The following is an 18,151-nucleotide window of genomic DNA, read 5'->3' as shown; positions in this document are numbered from 1 at the left end:
ACATTTAAATAACATAATATCCACACAAATATCACTCAAAAAGTCCTTCAGACGTCAAAACTCCTCAGTCGGCTACCACACCAATACAAAGAAAAAATCATGGAAATTGCATGTTTTTGTCTAAAAAGCTGCATTGATAATATTTTATCTACAATAACGTGGGAATTTTATCATTGCAATAGTAATTAAGAAATAAGTTGATATATAAAGGTATATGTGAATATCACCGATTGTGCCAAACAGAGATGCTTTAGAGTTTTACATCACAGGCTACGCATTCACTCATCATTGGTTGCTAAACAGAGAATAATCTGCTTTTCTCATTTTGTGGAATGTTCAAGGTTACTTCAATAATAGGTCTTTGAATAACATGAACACACACCGCACACACACACACACACACACACACACACACACATCTATATATATATATATATATATATATAAACACATCACACCAGCTTTTGGGAATCAAAGAAAAACATGCTGTAAAACTCATATTATTTCTACATTGGACACTGGATAGATATGGAAGCTTTGCAGCTTATGTTTTGCTATCTGCGCATTCGTGTCTAAAAGCGCTTTCCAGATGAAAACGCAAATGCACTGCACAAAACACGAAGCAGCAGCAGCAGCAGCTTCAGTCCAGACACACGCTCAGCACTGGAATCCCAACACGTAGTTATCCTTATATGGGCATTTTCCTGTTTGGCGGTGTTACGTCACAGCGTGACGCGTGAGCAGGTGCAGATGCTGAGACTGGAGGGGTCAGGAGACAGAGACGGCACAGTAAACAACACAGACTAACAAAATATATAATCACTCATAAAAATATTTATATTGAAAAGCAGTATAGAGTTGGTCCAATATGCCTTTAGTCTTTCTTTCACTGCCTCACATAGACTACTCGAGCTGAATTATACAGCATGACAACAGAAGACATGATCAGATTATCAACGCATAGTGTGGAATATTTAGGTGAGCAGCAGTTTGCATGAAATGATCACCGTCATATGCATAAGTCATACATTATTCATAAGAACGTTATGCATATCAGGGTCCATCAGAATTTTATGAATGAATATGTGGCACGGACCACATTTCGTCCTCACAGGGGTTACCGACTCACTGCGCGCGGCTTTGCCACAGTGACTTCTGTTTCAGTCGACATTTCAGTTCAATACGGATTAAGCAATGACGCGCGCGAGTGTGCTCAGAAAGCTGGGTTTTCTCTGCGTGTTCTGTGCAGGCGCTCCCCGCGTGCGGAATGGTTCGGTCCGTTTCATTCATAAAATTCAGGCGCACTATAAATAGCCGCTCGCGGAGCTGAGTGCCACTGACCAGGTTTATAAACCTGGAGACATCACGAAGCGAGGCATCTGGATCGTAAGAGCTGGAATCTAGTCAACAGTTCGTCCGTGCGCGCCGGAGAAATGTTTCTGAGCAAAGCGAAGACTGATCCGGACTCCTCCTGCTCTCTGGCTGGGGACCCCGACTCCAGCAAACCCACCGAGGCCCCGATGGACAGCAGCGCACAGGTACAGAACACTCTCAGTGCAGTCTGTGCATGTGGATTCAACTGCTGATATGTCATGCAAATGATTGTTTTTGGATGCCACTTTTTTATTCTAATATGTATTATTCTGAAAAATACAACAGATAACCTTTTAGGTTTTGAATGGCGCGCTATTGCAGCGCGTGTGCGCTTCATTTGTTTATCTGATGCTGAACGTGATGTTTTGTCGCGCATCATTTGCAATGCATCGAGACATGGTGTAAATGCAGCTGTTCATTGAGAAAAATAAATCCACCGAGGAGAGCCCACAGCAGCCCTGCGTAAGCATTGACGTCAGAGACAATGCAAAAGTTAAATATTGATCAGGAGACTATTTTTAGACGCTCGAGCGTATTTAAAGAAAGAGTCTTCAGTATAAACTCGAAAGATGTTAATAAGTGACGTATGAAAACCTGGTTATGCAGACGCACATGAATCAGTGTTGTGTTTCTGTCGCCAGAATGACACGTTTCCATCGCAGCTGCAGGGCTCGTTCGTTCCGACGGTCACCGCGATCTCCAGCACGCCTGACCTGCAGTGGATGGTCCAGCCGACCATCATCGCGTCTGTGTCTCCGTCTCTGGGTACAGCTGAAGCCAGTGAACCGGCAAAGAGCAAAGCAGCTGGGAACAAGGGGAAATGCGCTGCCAGAAAGAGCAAGAGCGAGCAGGTACAGCTGCATTTGCTGCGTGTTTGTGAATCTGTGAAGCGTGTGCGCGGGATGGATGGGGATGCAGCTCTTGCTTTGGCATGCTGCCTAGACCAGCAGCATCCACTTTATATTCAGGTCACAGCAAGTCTGCAACAATAGACTATTTTTAGACGCATTGCAGGGAAAGACGCGTTTGGGGTGAACTGGCGATAGAAGGCAAGCGTTTTTGCAGGGGATGCATGGATTCTTCGAGATGATAATAAGTGCAATTCCTCTTGGCTTTGACTAGCTCTCTCCGGAGGAAGAGGAGAAGAAGAGGATCAGGAGAGAGAGGAATAAAATGGCTGCAGCGAAGTGTCGCAACAGACGGAGAGAACTCACCGACACCCTCCAGGCAGTGAGTACAGACAGGGTTTCATTCCGAAAGCTCCAGTTCATCCAGAACATTCCAATTCTGTCTCTGTTTAGCCTTCTATTAAAAAAGTTATCCATACCATGCTGTTTTGTTTCTTCCAAAGTCGTGTGAGAACAGACTCAAATGTGAAAGGTGAGGTGTGTAATTCCAGAAATTCAAATAATGATGGGTTCAGACATTGGTAGATTTACTGTTGCAAACAGAGCAATCATTTTAAGGTGAGTGGCTTATAGTTGGGTCTAAATATTGAGCTGGGATAGGAAAATATATTTTAATAGAAAAAAGTCTTTATTCACCCATCATTTTCCATTCACTGATGTTGAAGGCACCATATTTAACTGTAGAGTCACAGAGGGTCTGTTCTTCACACACAATAATATAATCGCTTCCAAAAGAAGGTTTTTGCACAGATGCCGCAGAAGAACCTTTCAGTGAACAGTTCCTAAAAGAACCATTTTTAGTGTGAGCAGAGCATTTAATAATAATCTAATAAGATAATAAGAAGAATAAGATCTTTTCTGCTTTACTGAACATTTTGAGTTCCATGCCTCCATGAACCAGAAAGGTTTAGAACGACACGAGAATGATGTTTTTCCTTTAGATCTGTGGCGTAATTCCTCTTGATCTGACTATGACTACAGCTACACTGTAAAAAACATTCTGTAAAATTTACCGTAAAAAACTTTCAGCTTTTTTTTTATGGTTTATGGATTTAACTTAAATTAACAATAAAAAACATATTTCATTAACTGATATAATGTTACCAACCTATTGATGTTCTGAAATCTGTTTTGTACCTTTGTAATGCAATCCAATACTAATATATATATATATATATATATATATACACATATATACACACAAACATACATATGTGTAAATATTTTCATATAGAAGATGCACATTGTCACTAAACACTAAACACCATGATGGTGACACACATGAAACAGTAATATACATTTTGTCATTTAGCAGACGCTTTTATCCACAGCAACTTATATGACTTATAATTATGCCATAAACATTAATTTAACAACATTAGATGAAACATAGAACCCTAATAAACATAACTGATAAGAAAAAAACTAAGAAGAGACAGTTATTTAAAAGAAAAAACATCCAATTTTAAATTTATGATTTTCACTGTAAATTATACTTCCAAAAATGGTATTTTACCGTAAAATTACATGAAATGTCTCTTAGAGTTTTTCACTGTGTATAGTAGGGGAACTTACTATTAACCATTTAACAGGTTTTTACTCTAGCATTTCACAGTTTTTTACCGTTAAAATCACGATCATTTTTTACAGTTTATTTTGCGTTTCTCCAGGAAACAGACAAGCTAGAAGAGGACAAAGCCGCCCTCCAGTCTGAAATTGAGAACCTCCTGAAGGAAAAGGAGAGGCTGGAGTATGTCCTGGCCACTCATAAACCTCTTTGCCAGCTTCCTGAAGAGCTGGACTGCCTGTTTCCAGAGTCTCCCCAGTCGCTCTCCACTCCCGAAGCGGCCAGCAAACTCCCCGAGGACGGCCCTCAGGACATGGAGATCCCCATGGTACCGTCCACCGCCATTTCCGGCAACTCCAACATCCTGCTGTGCTCCAGCGCAGAGGTCAGTCTGTGCGACCTCGAGCCCTCTCTGGATGTCAAGGACGAGCTTCTCGACCGGATCTCGGCGGAAACGGCCCGCTCCGTCCCCGACATCGACCTGACCGGCTCGCTGGGCATCACAGACTGGGAAACCCTCTACAATCTGTTGTCAATGATCTAGAACCTTTGAGCACCCCGGTGGTGAGCACATCCACACCCACCTGCAGCAACTACCTGTCCGTATTTACCTTCGCCTGCCCAGAGCTGGACTCCCTCGCTGAGGGACTGGAGGGCTGCAAGGGTGGCATGAGCAAAGCAGAAACTAGTGTCGACATCCTCAACTCTCCCACCCTTCTTGCCTTATAAATGCAAGCGTAGATGATGTAATGTCACGACGTCATTCTTAATATCTATTGGATATCGCGGTGTAATGATGTCCAGATGTGTGATGTTGGTGTGAAGCCAGCTGTTCAGTGGCTGCACCCGTGTAATGTGTGCGGGACGGGGGTTTACTTTCTTCCAGAGACATTTGATGTAGCCCAAATACAAGAGCATGGATAATTATCTTATGAGCAGATATGAACTACATCCATATATAAAAATAAATCAAAAGACATCTACAAAAAGATAAAAACACTAACATTTTCACTAAAAATGCTTTGCTGTAGTGTGTCAGTAGGAAAAAAAAAATGGTTTTAAGTCTATCCTTTGCTGTAGTGTGTCAGTAGGAAATATCCATTTACATTCATTCATTTGGACATTAATTGTAATAATGCAGTGAGATGTTTGTGCTGCACACAGAGAAGTGATCTGATCATCATCAGTGTGTCTGGAGTCACATGAAGAAACAGAACAAACTGAGACAGACTCAATCCAGAAGAACTGTGTCTCCAAGACAAGAAACCTTCCTGCTTTTTAGGCACTTGTGTAAAAATGCTGTAAAATGAGGATGCTGTCAAAAACTAAATGAAATCATCATTTGGTGGAGCATGCTCTGTGTTTAAAGCAGCTTTTGTCCTCGGTGCACCTGAGCAGAGTTTCTCAGGAGCTTTGCAGGAAGATTTCTTGAAGCGTCTCGGAGACACAGTTCTTCTGGACTGAGTCTGTCTCAGTTTGTTCTGTTTCTTCATGTGACTCCAGACAGACTGATGATGATCAGATCACATCTCTGTGTGCAGCACAAACACCTCACTGCATTATCACAATTAATGGCCAAATGAATGATTGGAAATGTAAACTGATATTTCCATCTGACACACTAGAGCAAAAGATAGAAATAACTGACTTAAAACCATTTTTAGCTGCTGGAAATACTAGTGTTCTAATCATTTTGGCCAGCACTGTAAATATATAACATATATAACTTATATATTATATGTATCAGTTCCATATTTGTTTGATCTGGTGCTATAAGTTCTGTGGAATTGACTGCTGTTTTGTGTTTGTTTTCTATGGCAATAGTTTATCGACTCGTGTTGTGCTTTAATATACAGTCATCAGAGTTATCGCATACCTCAGTGTCATCATTCGACTGTGTTTTCACATTGTTCTTAAATGTTTACAGTTTTCCATGAAAACATCCAGTGCTATCTTGATGGAGATGTATTTTATGATAATTTATTTTTCTACATTTTAAATTTGACTTCTTTGTCAAATGAAAAGAAGGAAATGAGCATTGATTGCTGAATAAATATTCACGATATACAGTCATGCACTGGTGTTCTTGTGTCCTTTGTTTCGAAATAAACTGTGGATAGGAAGTGGATCTTAATAATTGGCATGTATTTTCACTCCGTCCTTACACCAGGATGTTGAGTTGCAGACTGTGGGATTTACATTAATTCTGTGTTCTAACAAATAAAGGCAAATGCAATCATCAGTTGTTTTTTTAACAAAATGTTGTAACAGCCATCCATCTCAGATCTTCAGTGTTTACAGCAACAGACACTAGAGAAACTGGCTTCCACACAGCTTTTGTATTTTGTACACAAATAAGTGTTATTTCCAGTTTACGAAAACAAGCAGATGTTGACTGACGCCTGCAAAAAATATTTTATTCGTACAAATTATAATATAGGTATGCTATGATGCAAAAATACAATACACAACAAATTGTCATTATTTCTAAAACGTTATATAACACAATGTAACAAAAATTTGTTTCACTTAAATTCTGTATGATTCTGTAATTTTGTGGTACTAATTATTATCATACTTTTTGTTTTCATGTAGAATCAATATTTTGGTAAATATTTGGGTCAGGTAAATTTTAGAACTTCTATCATTAATCATGAAACACTGGTTTAGTACAGATATGTTTTTGAAAGATATTTTGCTTTTGGAAGGATGGGAACATTCTAGAAGTTTCTGTAGCATTCTGGAATATACATGTCATGTTCTAGTTCTTTCTGGAACAACCCAGCATTATGGGAATAGTCATAAAAGACAAAAACCATCCAGCATACACTTCTGAAGTACTGAATGACTCACTTTTACTAACTGTTTGTTAAACTGTTGTTGTGTATTATGCATGTATGCATATTTTATGCATGAGTAATAACAGATTAGCTTGTATAAGCTGTCAAAATATTTTTTGTTTGTTTGTTTTTGTTTCCATGAGCACTGTTAATGACGCACAAATAGTAAAATGAATTTCATATTCAGCATGTCAAACTTCATTAAAAAAAAGGCAAAACAAAACTTTTATTTCAAAAAATGTTCACGGTGCATTAAATTCTTGGTCTGCAAATTTTTCCTGAGCTTTTGTCTGGTTATAGGAGAATGTGTTATTCATAATACTAAATAATTGTGTCTTTACTTAGAAATACTGCACTATCCTGTGTATTATGTTAAAAGAGACAAATAAAATTGCAATATATTTTATCACGTCTGGCAACTTGACAAACAGGTTTACAATATTATTGGGGGAAATATGCAAGTTAAATTTACATTTAATGATCTATAAGCATTTCACAAATTTCTTCTGATTATATAAAACTATTATCAGAGCACCACAGTGAACAAATGAACCAGTTCTGTGCACGTATATGTCACATGTCACAGTAAATAATGGAGACTAGAAAAAGATCAGACTTTCTTATCCATCACCTCTAGTGCATAACATGAGTCTCACACATCATTTGTCAGATTAAATAACTGACAGTTTAGAATTTACTGTCAGCACCCTGAGCATCAGACATTCATGAAACTAAGCATGTTTCCTTCTTCATGTTCTCCATATGGACTAAGTTTTGAGAGATTTGGATTTTGTGCACAGAAGATTCCATTTAGATTTGACATCAATAACTACTGAAATATGATTGGCTTTTTTTTCATATAGGAGATGTTATGACGTCTAGTCGTCCACCAAAGAAGATGAAATCCAATTTCCAACTAACCCGATCATAAGGTTACTGCATTATTAAGGATTTTCTGTTGTAGGCGCAATATTGGCGTGACTTGCCGTGCATCCTCAGAATGTCCTGTGGTCTGTGTGTATCAAGTTTTGTTAAGTTTGGGCATTGCATTAGGAGGAAAATCAGCCATGCCAGAAATTAATGAATTAATTTGCTTATAGCTACACAACATTTGGACAAATCAAAATCATTTAGATTACTTCTTGCCAGCATCATCACTGACTTTGGTGAAGCTCGTAAGCAAGAGGTTACATTAAGCATTTTAACAGGGCATCTTGCTTTATTAATCTTCATTAGAAATGTCTTAAATAAGCAATGTGCATCCAATCTGTGTCATTGTCCTACTCATAAAAAAAGAGTCATCCAAAAAATTAAATCACACCTAACAAATAAAAAAACAATCCAAATAATTCAAACACATTTAATAATTCAACACACAATAACAAACCCGCCGATATGTTTTGGACTGCAGCCCATAATAACTAAACGTCCCTTTTCTTGTAAACACAGTATCCAAATATCACAAGACATGGTACACATGTCAGGGTACACTCTGACTCCCTCTGCTGTCTGTGTGTCATGTCTTTTTTCAGCGGTTTGTGATCAGTGGTGGGGCTGCGCTGGTCACTGGCTGCCTATACCCTCCCTGTCGCTGGTTACCCCTTTCCTTTATATTCCTCTTCCGTCTAGTCCTTGTTTTAAGTAGACTGTTTGTGTTCTATGTGTTTCATGTCCTGTGTGCTGGTTGTTTCGTTCTCTGGTGTTACACTCACCTCTGTCTTTCCTGCTCCCAGGACGCATAGAGAGAAGGACTGCCCCTCTCTGCTTCACTCAACTCTCAGGTTGTTGGTCCTGTGCGAGCGCTGAGTCTTGAGCTGTCTTCTAATCACTTGGTTTGAATCACATTGCCGACTGAAGTTGGATTACCCCCAGAGACTCCAAGATCTTTCTCCAGCTTAACCAGCTGGTTGAACGGATGGATCAGCTACACACCAGCCCTCCCATGGCTCCTACGGTAACCCCTCCTCCCGACCCCACTGGATCTAGTAGCCGTTGCACTGAACCATGGCTCAATCCTCCTGCTTCTTACTCGGGTGGGCCTAACACTTTTTGAACCCAATGCTCTCTGACTTTCTCGCTGCAGCCTTCCTGTTTTTCTACGGAGCAGTCCAAGGTAGCTTTCACCATCACGCTCTTGGTGGGTCTAGCGAGACAGAGGGGAACGGCTATGTGGGATAATGAGCACAGCTGCTGTTCCCTCCTTAGAGAGTTTCCCAAAAGGGAACTACGCAATGTGTTTTGATCACTCGGCTCAGGGAACTGAAGTAGCACGAGCCCTGGCGCTGCTACGGCAAGGAGAAGGCTCAGTTTCCAGTTACTCAATCGAGTTTCACACACTCGCGGCATCCTGTGGCTGGAATGACAAGGCTCGTTGGGATCACTTTCTCCACAGTCTGGCTGAGCACATCAAGGATGAAATTTATTCCCTTGAATTACCCTCAAGCCTGGACGGACTCATCGACCTGTCCATGCTGGTGGATAACCGTATTGCTCTCCGTTCCCGGCATCGGAGGGGTGTGGCTTATCTCGAGCCTGGTAATAGAGCTGTGTCTGCAGCGTCAGGTGACACGCCATCTCAACTTCTCGACTTCCCCCAGGATGAGCCGATGCAGGTTGGGAGGGCGTGGTTGACGTTGAGGGAGCGCAGCGTCGCCTGGACAACCAACTGTGTCTCTACTGCAGAGAGGCCAGTCACGTGGCTGCTGCATTGACTCTGGAGCAGAGGGCAATTTCATGGATGCCAGGCTGGCCTTGCACTTGGGGATCCCCTCCATTGCTCTGGCTGAGCGTATATCGGCTAAAACACTTTGTGGCACCCTTCTTTCCAGGATTACCCATTCACTACACTCACACCCCTCGCCCAACCATGTTGAGGAGATCCGTTTTCCTCCTCATTCACACGCCCAAGTGGTTTTCGGGGCACACCTGGCTAGTCAAAAATAATCCCCACATGACTAGGCTCTCAACTCTGTTTTAACCTGGAGCACTTTTTGTTTAGCTCAATGTCTGGGTGCTGCATTCTCACCTGTAATGTCTCAACCTGGCAGGTGTACCAGAGGTTTATCATGATTGAGAGCTGTTTTCAGTAAGTCCCAAGCTTCAGGGACTTAGGGAGGGGGGAGAATGGAAGACTGCCTTTAATAGCCCTACTGGGCACTTTGTATATTTGGTCATGCCGTTTTTGTTCTTTCTAACTCTCCAACAGTTTTTGTTTATCTGGACGATATTCTGATTTTTCTTCTAGAACGAATGCTATCATGTCCAGCACGTCAGGCGAGTGCTCCAGTGGCTACTTGAGAATCCAATCCATTCCTGGGATTTATCCTCTCTCCCAAGGGTATCAGAATGGATCCTGCCAAGGTAAAAGCAGTTGCTGATTTGGCCCACCTAGGATAGTCATCGAGCGGGTCCAGCAATTTCTAGGGTTTGCCAAATTTTACAGTGGTTCATTCGGAATTTTAGTCAGATCGCCCTTCCTCTGACTGATCTCACCTCCACTAAGAAGCTTTACAGTTGGTCTTCGCAGGCTCAGACTGCGTTTTAAAACTTAAAGAGTCACTTCATTTCAGCTCCCATTTTAACTACACCTGACCTGTCTTGTCAGTTCATTGTGGAGGCGGATGCGTCAGAGGTGGGGGTTGGGGCTATTTTGTCCCAAAGATCACCCTAAAAAACTTGGTCTCCAGGTTAACGTGGTTTCTGATAGGGGTCCCCAGTTTGTGTCTAGGTTGTGGACAGAATTCTGTCGTCAGCCAGGGGTGACTACGAGCTTATCCTCTGGTTATCAACTGCAGACTAATGGGCAGGCCGAGTGTGCTAACCAGGATTTGGAGAGGGTCCTGCACTGTGTGACGTCTGCCAAACTGTCGTCTTGGAGTTCAAGATTAACCATGGTAGAGTAGGCACATAACTCCCTGCCGGTCTCGTCTACAGGTTTGTCTCCCTTCCAGTGATGTTTAGGCCACCAGCCACCTTTATTCCCCTCCCAAGAAACAGATGCTGTTGTTCCATCCATGCATGCGTTCAGTCAGAGGTGCCTCTGTACTTGGAGGATCGCCAGAGAAGCCCTCACCCGGACCGGTAATCGACTGAAGTTGGATTACCCCCAGAGTTTGTTTTGCTATTTTTGAATAAATTTTATTTGTTTTGATTACCTTTGGAAACAAAAATTTCTTTGCATTGTTTATGTCTGTGTTATTGATCCTCATCGCCCCATCACAACACATGGAGAAGACATTCTTAGAAAACAGCCAAAATATCATGTATATCTGATTGTATATCTGGGCATTACAGAGATTTCTAAATCACTGTTTATGTCTGTGTTATTGACAGAGGAAGGCTGTGATACTAATATTGTCAGAGTCACTGTAATCATTAGTATAATTTTCTAGGTCTCATAATTTGGCATCAGTGCATGTGGTTCAATAGCTTCTAAAACAATGGTGCACTTACGTACGGTATCTCCTGAGATTAATGTACGTAGTTTGCAAAGAAATCTGTGATCTCCAACATGCTTATATAGATCATTAAACAGTACCTTAATTTTATATCCTAACTTAGTAACTAGTTTAAATTTTGTATTTATAATTTTGTGTGTGTGTTTGGTTAACACATAGATCTACTCACATGTGTTAAGATTTATAGCTGGCATCTAACAAAACTAACAACTACAAATGTCATGGTGTGTCTGTGATAAATCTTTACTCGACTGCCGATGTTGGGAAGCACTCAATAGAGTGCGAGTGTCTCTTCACACTTCACGTTATTCATGTACATTCAACAAAGCATCAAAAAGAACCCACGGTACCATTAGGACAAGAACCAGAGTACCATGTAAATGTCATTCCAGTATCATGCTGCCGGTACTAAACAAAATCTTCATTCATGACATGACTGCAGCTTCTAAAAGAAACCTAAAAATCAAACATTTCAAACTCATTGGGTTTTTGGTCTGCTCCTCTGGAAGCTCCCTCACTTCTCGTTCTTCATGGTGCAAATTGAGTTATTGTTAAAGATGTCTGACCTCTACTGATATCCAGCTAAAGAGCTGGAGGACAGAGAAGTGAGGAAATGAGAGAGCATCAGTTTGAGTATTAAGAAGCACACTGTGTGTCAGGTTTTGTTAAGTCTGGACAATGCATTGAGCCAAGGTTATTTTATTAAAATGACCAACGCTTTGATAAATCAAAATTATTTATCAGTTATTGTCAATATTTGTCATGAGTGTCTTGGGCTGAAGTTCCATGCAAATCAAACCAATGGCTAAAGTTTTTAAAAAAGCAAGTAAACAATAATCCAATAGACAGACATTTATAGACTATATATTTAATCAACTCTGTTTCTGCATATAGCACCATATGGAGATCAACTATGGATTAAATATATCTAAAAGCCCACAAATCTTAGATTTGGTATAGATTTGGTCTGTGCAATTTCAGATCCATAAAAATATTTCAGAGTTATTAAGTGATTTTGTATTCACCGCCATAACTTTGCCCCCCTTATTGCCATAAATATGGCAGATGAGTAAAAAAAAGCCACGTAACTGAAGATAAATTGATTGCCCAAAGGTAAACTTGAAAGTAACTGGAAAGTAAACTAGTTAGTAATCTGATTATTTTTTAAATGCAGTAATCAGTAATGTAATCAAATTATAATTTTAAAGAAGTGATTACTTTTTCTGAGTAACTTACCCAACACTGCTCAAAATGAATACAAACAGTCAAATGCAAACTCAGAATATTATACAAACCTGCAAACATTAAAGCTGTTAAATAAAACAAATGTCCTTTATGTAATTAAACACATTTTGTTAAATTTATCAATTTCTTTGCTACTGAGCTTCGATGTTCCAATTCAACCATACTAAGCAAAAAATTAAACATTTTTGTTTCATTTTAGTTATTGCTGAATAGTGTTGAACTTTTTTCTCCTGCATCATATTCTTCATGCAGTTTGTTTAGCCTACTGTACAGACGTAAATTTGCATTTCCTTCACGTTGGTTGTTGTGAAAGGGCTTTTACTTTTGTAAAAGAATATTTCTTTTTACAATAAAAACAAATAAGCAAGCCCTGCCCATATTTAAAATGTAACCATAGCACATTACTTTCCATAAAAAAGTAACTAAGCGACGTAATTAAATTACTTTTTTAGGGAGTAACGCAACATTGTAATGCATTTCTTTTAAAAGTAACTTTCCCCAACTACATTAGCAACTCTTTGTTGCTCATGCATCTACAGGTTAATAGGCTACAATTTGTATCTATGTAATATGCATGCATCATAATAAGAGTGTTAAAATAAGGGGGCAATTTTTGAAGGGGAACGGCGAGGAACGCTCCTGGCACACAGCGCAGTGCTGCAGCTTGGCAGCCTAAAGCATGTAAAGCGCTGACGGAGAACGGAATGTTTGTTTTCTGGTTTCTAAGGGGTGGAGCGAGCCTGTATCTCACTTCTCCACTTCTCCATGTGTGTTTTCCCCTCTGCAGCTCATTCCTCATCCTCCCTGCTGACGTCTGACTTCCGCATTCCTCGCTCTTCCCGATCAGGGATCAGCGCTCCAGACTCGAGCTGATGCAACGATTCCCGCTCTTCAAGATCTACTCGCGACCTCCGGCTGACGTCACAAAGGGACTCCACTCGCTCACCTCGAGACCAAAGTCAGGTAAGAGCGCAACTTTGGCAACTTTTGCACGGCTCCGAGTCGCTGTGTTTCTCAGTGGCTGCGTCTCAAAGCGCGGAGAGCCGCCTAGGCAGAGCGCGTTTTTGCGCATCTCCGGCGCGCAGCAGCATTTTTGGGCATCGTGAGAGGCTTCGCGCCTGAGATGCGCAAAAATGCTGTGTGTGTAGGGCTCTAGCTAGGTTTTGAGTCACAGCCCGAGTGTGTGCAAGCACAAAATGGTACATTGCAGAATAGGTAAGCTGAGTATTTTATATTTCAGCAACAGCAGTGTATTTTATTTCTGTAGCTGCATACCGCTAGTGCAACTTAAATAGCTCTTTATTTCCAGATTTGAACGCATTTCACTCGGCCGTGTCCATCTCTAGTTGTAGCCTACATAGGGAATGTTCACTTCCTAATATACCGCGCTAATGATGATGATGATGATGATGGGACAGATGGACTCAACACCGCTGTAAGCTGAAGTTCATGTTACATAAGAGAAACTTCCGCTTTGAGATCATTGAGTCACTGCAGGGCGTGGTGCATATGCACATTCATATTCTGATTATCTTTACATTATTGTTTCACATTATTTGTCCGCTGTCGCTGTGCATGTAAAGGCTCGTGAGATGCTTGCGTGGTAATGGCGCGTGAACAGGATACTAACTGTGCACGCGAACTTTTTAAAATTCAAATTAATCCAATATAAGAGGTTCAAATATACAGTAGGTAACAAAAGTGTGAGACCACTAGCGAAATGCTGTTTTGCATTGTTCTAGTTTGATGGAAAAAAATAAAAATAAATAAAAAATAATAATAGGCTAATAATAAAAATGCAGTTTGAGTGAAATGTTACATTTGAATTTGAGAATGTGTCAGTTCAGTATTTTTTGTGTGTATCTTTTGCCTTAATGTTTTAAAACAAAAGATACAGCACTAGAACTAAACGAGATGATCATGTTCTCCAGCATTTTGTTTGAGATGATCCGAAAAGCATCTCGAACCTTAAGAAAGCAAGATTTCAAAGACTTAAAATGATTTTTAGGGGCGGAAATAAAATAGTTCATATGATCAGCTTTGTGTATATATATATATATTAATATCTGTGGTCTCTATTTGCATTTGCTATCAATTAAAGGGCCTGGGGTGATGGTTTCTCCTTGAGTGCACTGAGCATGTCCAGATCTACAGCTGGATATCCGTCATCTGAATGTGATATTGATGTCTTATTTAAAACATGATATAAAACTTCAGCGCTGCAGACATTTACAACAAAGTTAAATGAACTGCGGTGCTCTTCGTAGGTAAACAATGCGCAGCAAGCATTTTCAGTTGTTCAGTAAAGGGTTTCAGTTCCACTCAAAAAGAAGTGGGCGATAAAATCTGGAAGCAATGTGTGAAACTGCTTCTCATTTCATAACAGTGCTATTATAACTGCATGCATAATGCAACGAAATGACACTGACCTTTACAGCGCTGACGAATGGAGGAATGTTGATTATGACACACAGCTGTATGCAGTGAACTGATCAACAGTAACTCCACACAGATTCATGTCACTGTGAACAGACTGGCCTTTAGAGAGCACTGTGACGCTCTCCGGCGTATAAACACAAACTCACACTCATCAGCAGATGCTTTTGGGATTTCAGAACTGGTTTTGGGGTGAAATGTTCAGAATCTGCGATTAAATGTGTTTAATAGAGCTAAAAGCATACAATAATGTTGCATTCAGATTCATTAGTTTTAGACTTGTTAAAATCAGAGAATACTTAATTTTGGCCAGATCCAGTTGTGAATCTTTGACTGATGTTCTTGAGCACAGAAACTGGCAGCATTATTAGTGTTTAAGCATGTCATGTTATAACAGAAGTGCTATACTTAATTAAACTCATTTAAACTAAATTTATTCATGCAACAGAATCAAGCATCTGAAATGTTTTTTTTTCTATTCAGAACTGATTTTTTATTTGTTTAAAGCACATACATATTTCATATTCAAGAACACACCTTATCATATTTCAACATATGTAAAAACCAATTTAAACTTCATTTGATGATTCAAAAAGGTTAGCTCAGTGTCAGTTTTGAAGCTCTGATGTAGGATGAAATTGCAGTCAATTTAATAATTAGAAACAGTGGAAAAATTACACAAAATCTACTTATTAAGAAAAGCTTCCATTGCGCTTTACCTTGTAGGACTTCATGAATGACTGATTTGATGCTGTACAGAGGCAGAAGTAGCACTACACACATTATGCACTTGAGAGATTCGACTGTCAATCGATTCCAGTAAGAAGTTAGTATGTTGTTATGCTAACAATATGATACTCCGGTAAGCATGTCAATGCACAGCAGACACAGACACAGGTTTTAAATTACACTGGACCATTTTAGCAGCACTTGTTAAAACTACCGAACCTCTTATTAAACTCCTAGTAACTCTTTTATGTGTAGTTTCAAAAGCCGAACATAATTTCTCTCTTTCTCCGGATGTGTTGTTCAGCAATTTAACACATAGATTGATTATTGTATTCATATTATATTTAAACAAACAGCATGATCAAATCACATCTGTGGCTCACGCTGCATTCCTCCCTGGACCTTTGCAGAACTGCTGTCCACAATAATGTAGTGATCGATCCATTAGAGCAACACTTAATCTGTGATAATGGAGCAAAGTATTAATGTAAGATGAGTTAACGGTGGCAGCGGAGAGAGCGTTAGCGAGCACGGCGCTCTCAGGAGCTCTATAGGACTTTCCAGTGCAAATCTAAACAAAGAGAACAGTGTTGTATTCTGTTTATTTTTCCAAATCCTTCATGCTGTCATTCCCTCAGTACATTCTTGTCTTGACTGGTTCGTATGAAGTTTTATTTGGAAGTGTGCTAAAAGTTTTAAAGATGGTGAATTTTACGGTGGAAATCGTTTTTCCATTGGGGCTTTCAGAGAGATGGCTTGTGTTGATGGAGTGAGTGTGTGTGTGTGTGTGTGTGTGTGTGTGTGTGTAGACAGAAAGGGAGCACACCTCATACACCTTCTGAGAACCCAACACGCTTGATCCTGATTAATATATAGCAGAAATAAAGACTGAAGGGTGGTTTGAGTTTGTATGGAATATAAGCTTACTACATACTGAACACTACACAGTGTGCACTCTGTACAGATTACTATAGTTTAATTGCTGCAGCATGCTGCAAACAGTACAATGACGTCTCATATTTGGCAGTTTGATCATTGGCAAGTACAAATATAGCTATGAAACTCTTTCCAAATTAGTGAACTAGATTTTTTGAAGAAGATGCAAGTGGGGCTTATGAAAAACTGCTGTGCGGTTGTTAAGGTGCTTTGAGTGTTTTTTAAACTATTTCTGTGAGGCTGCTAGGGTTTTCTGGGATGTGTGTCTGTCTGATATTTTATAATAATGCACATTATTATTATTATTGTTGTTGTTGTTATTGTTAAACCAAAACTAAAATGTTAATTTAGCTGAAAAAAAAGAAAACTTGAGTTTATTTAAAAAATTAATTATTTAATAATTTTTTTTAATAATCAAAAAAATATAAAAAGTTGTATATAAGGTATATAATAATATATAAATATATATAGGGCTATGTTTATATATGTATATATAAGAGTTTATTTGCAAAAACAGATAACTCAGTTTTTTTAAATGTTTAAAAATCATGTTTTTTTTATGATGTTATCATGGTTTTAGTTAGCTGTATTTTTTTATTATTAATTTAAAATTGCCCAACTGCAGCTTGACTGAGAATAACTGGAATTCACAGTGAAAAAACATGATTTTTGAGAAAAAAAAACTGAGTTATCTGTTTTTGCAAATAAACTCTTTATATATTATTATTATTATTATTATTATTATTATTATATATATCTATATATATATATATATATCTATATATATAGTTTATTTGCAAAAACAGATGACTCCGTTTTTTTTTTCTACTCCGATTCTTTGTTGAATTGTAAACTTTACACCTTTTAGATTTATTTAAACATAGCCCTACACATTACATAATGAAGACAGCAGGTAAATTAAACACAACGAATGTGTACTTGTCACACTCTTGTGTGTGAGAAGACAAGTGCACGACTAAGATGAAGGAATATAAACATGTATTTATTATTATCCACACAAAGACAAATAAGGAATAAGCAGGAACCGGAAGGAACTAACAGAAATGGACTAAACTAAAAATGAGGGGTTTTTTTTCTAGCCAACTTATGATTTTGCAGACACTGAATGTCTTTCCTGAGACAAAATGTAACATTACATGAGATTGTTAGATTCCAAGTTGATTTACTGAGGTTCTTCTGAGGCTGAAACACTGATTGATTGATTGATTACATGAGACATGATTCATTTCAGTAAGTTGTTCTGTTTCTGTAAGCTCTACAGCGATCGTTACACCACACTGAAGAGTGTCAAAACCACATTTATTTATCACAGGTGTGCTACAGATAATGTTTAGTCACATTAACTGAAAACAGCACAAACTAAAAGATTAAAAACAAGAAATCTAAATAGTAAATCCAGCAATAGCATCCACACATCTGACAGGTTCATATGCATTGTGGGAACAAAATAGAGACTGAGAGCATCAAAACACAAGCCATTGATTAAGTGCTGCACCGTTTCAGCTGAAACTGAGAATACGTTTCCAGCCGTATATTATTGGTTGCTGTAATTTGATGCATCATAAGGTCTCTAGATATAATATCTTGAATGGAACAGCTTCACTAATTTATCATCCTACGCCTGGCAGAAGTTAAAAG

The 18,151-nt window shown here is 39.2% G+C and overlaps 1 protein-coding gene and 1 pseudogene across 4 annotated transcripts in view; both read left to right on the top strand.

Annotated features, from left to right (window-relative positions):
• Positions 1–18,151, top strand: part of LOC109087857 (NUMB endocytic adaptor protein) — a 590,428-nt gene that overhangs the window by 471,190 nt on the left and 101,087 nt on the right. The gene's annotated exons all lie outside the window — the stretch shown is intronic.
• On the top strand, positions 1,266–4,792 carry LOC109074451 (annotated as a pseudogene).

Source organism: Cyprinus carpio, chromosome B17, assembly GCF_018340385.1.
Source record: "Cyprinus carpio isolate SPL01 chromosome B17, ASM1834038v1, whole genome shotgun sequence".
NCBI classification, from domain to species: domain Eukaryota; kingdom Metazoa; phylum Chordata; class Actinopteri; order Cypriniformes; family Cyprinidae; genus Cyprinus; species Cyprinus carpio.
The sequence above is the reverse complement of the archived record's forward strand: the minus strand, read 5'-3'. Positions and strand labels throughout refer to the sequence as shown.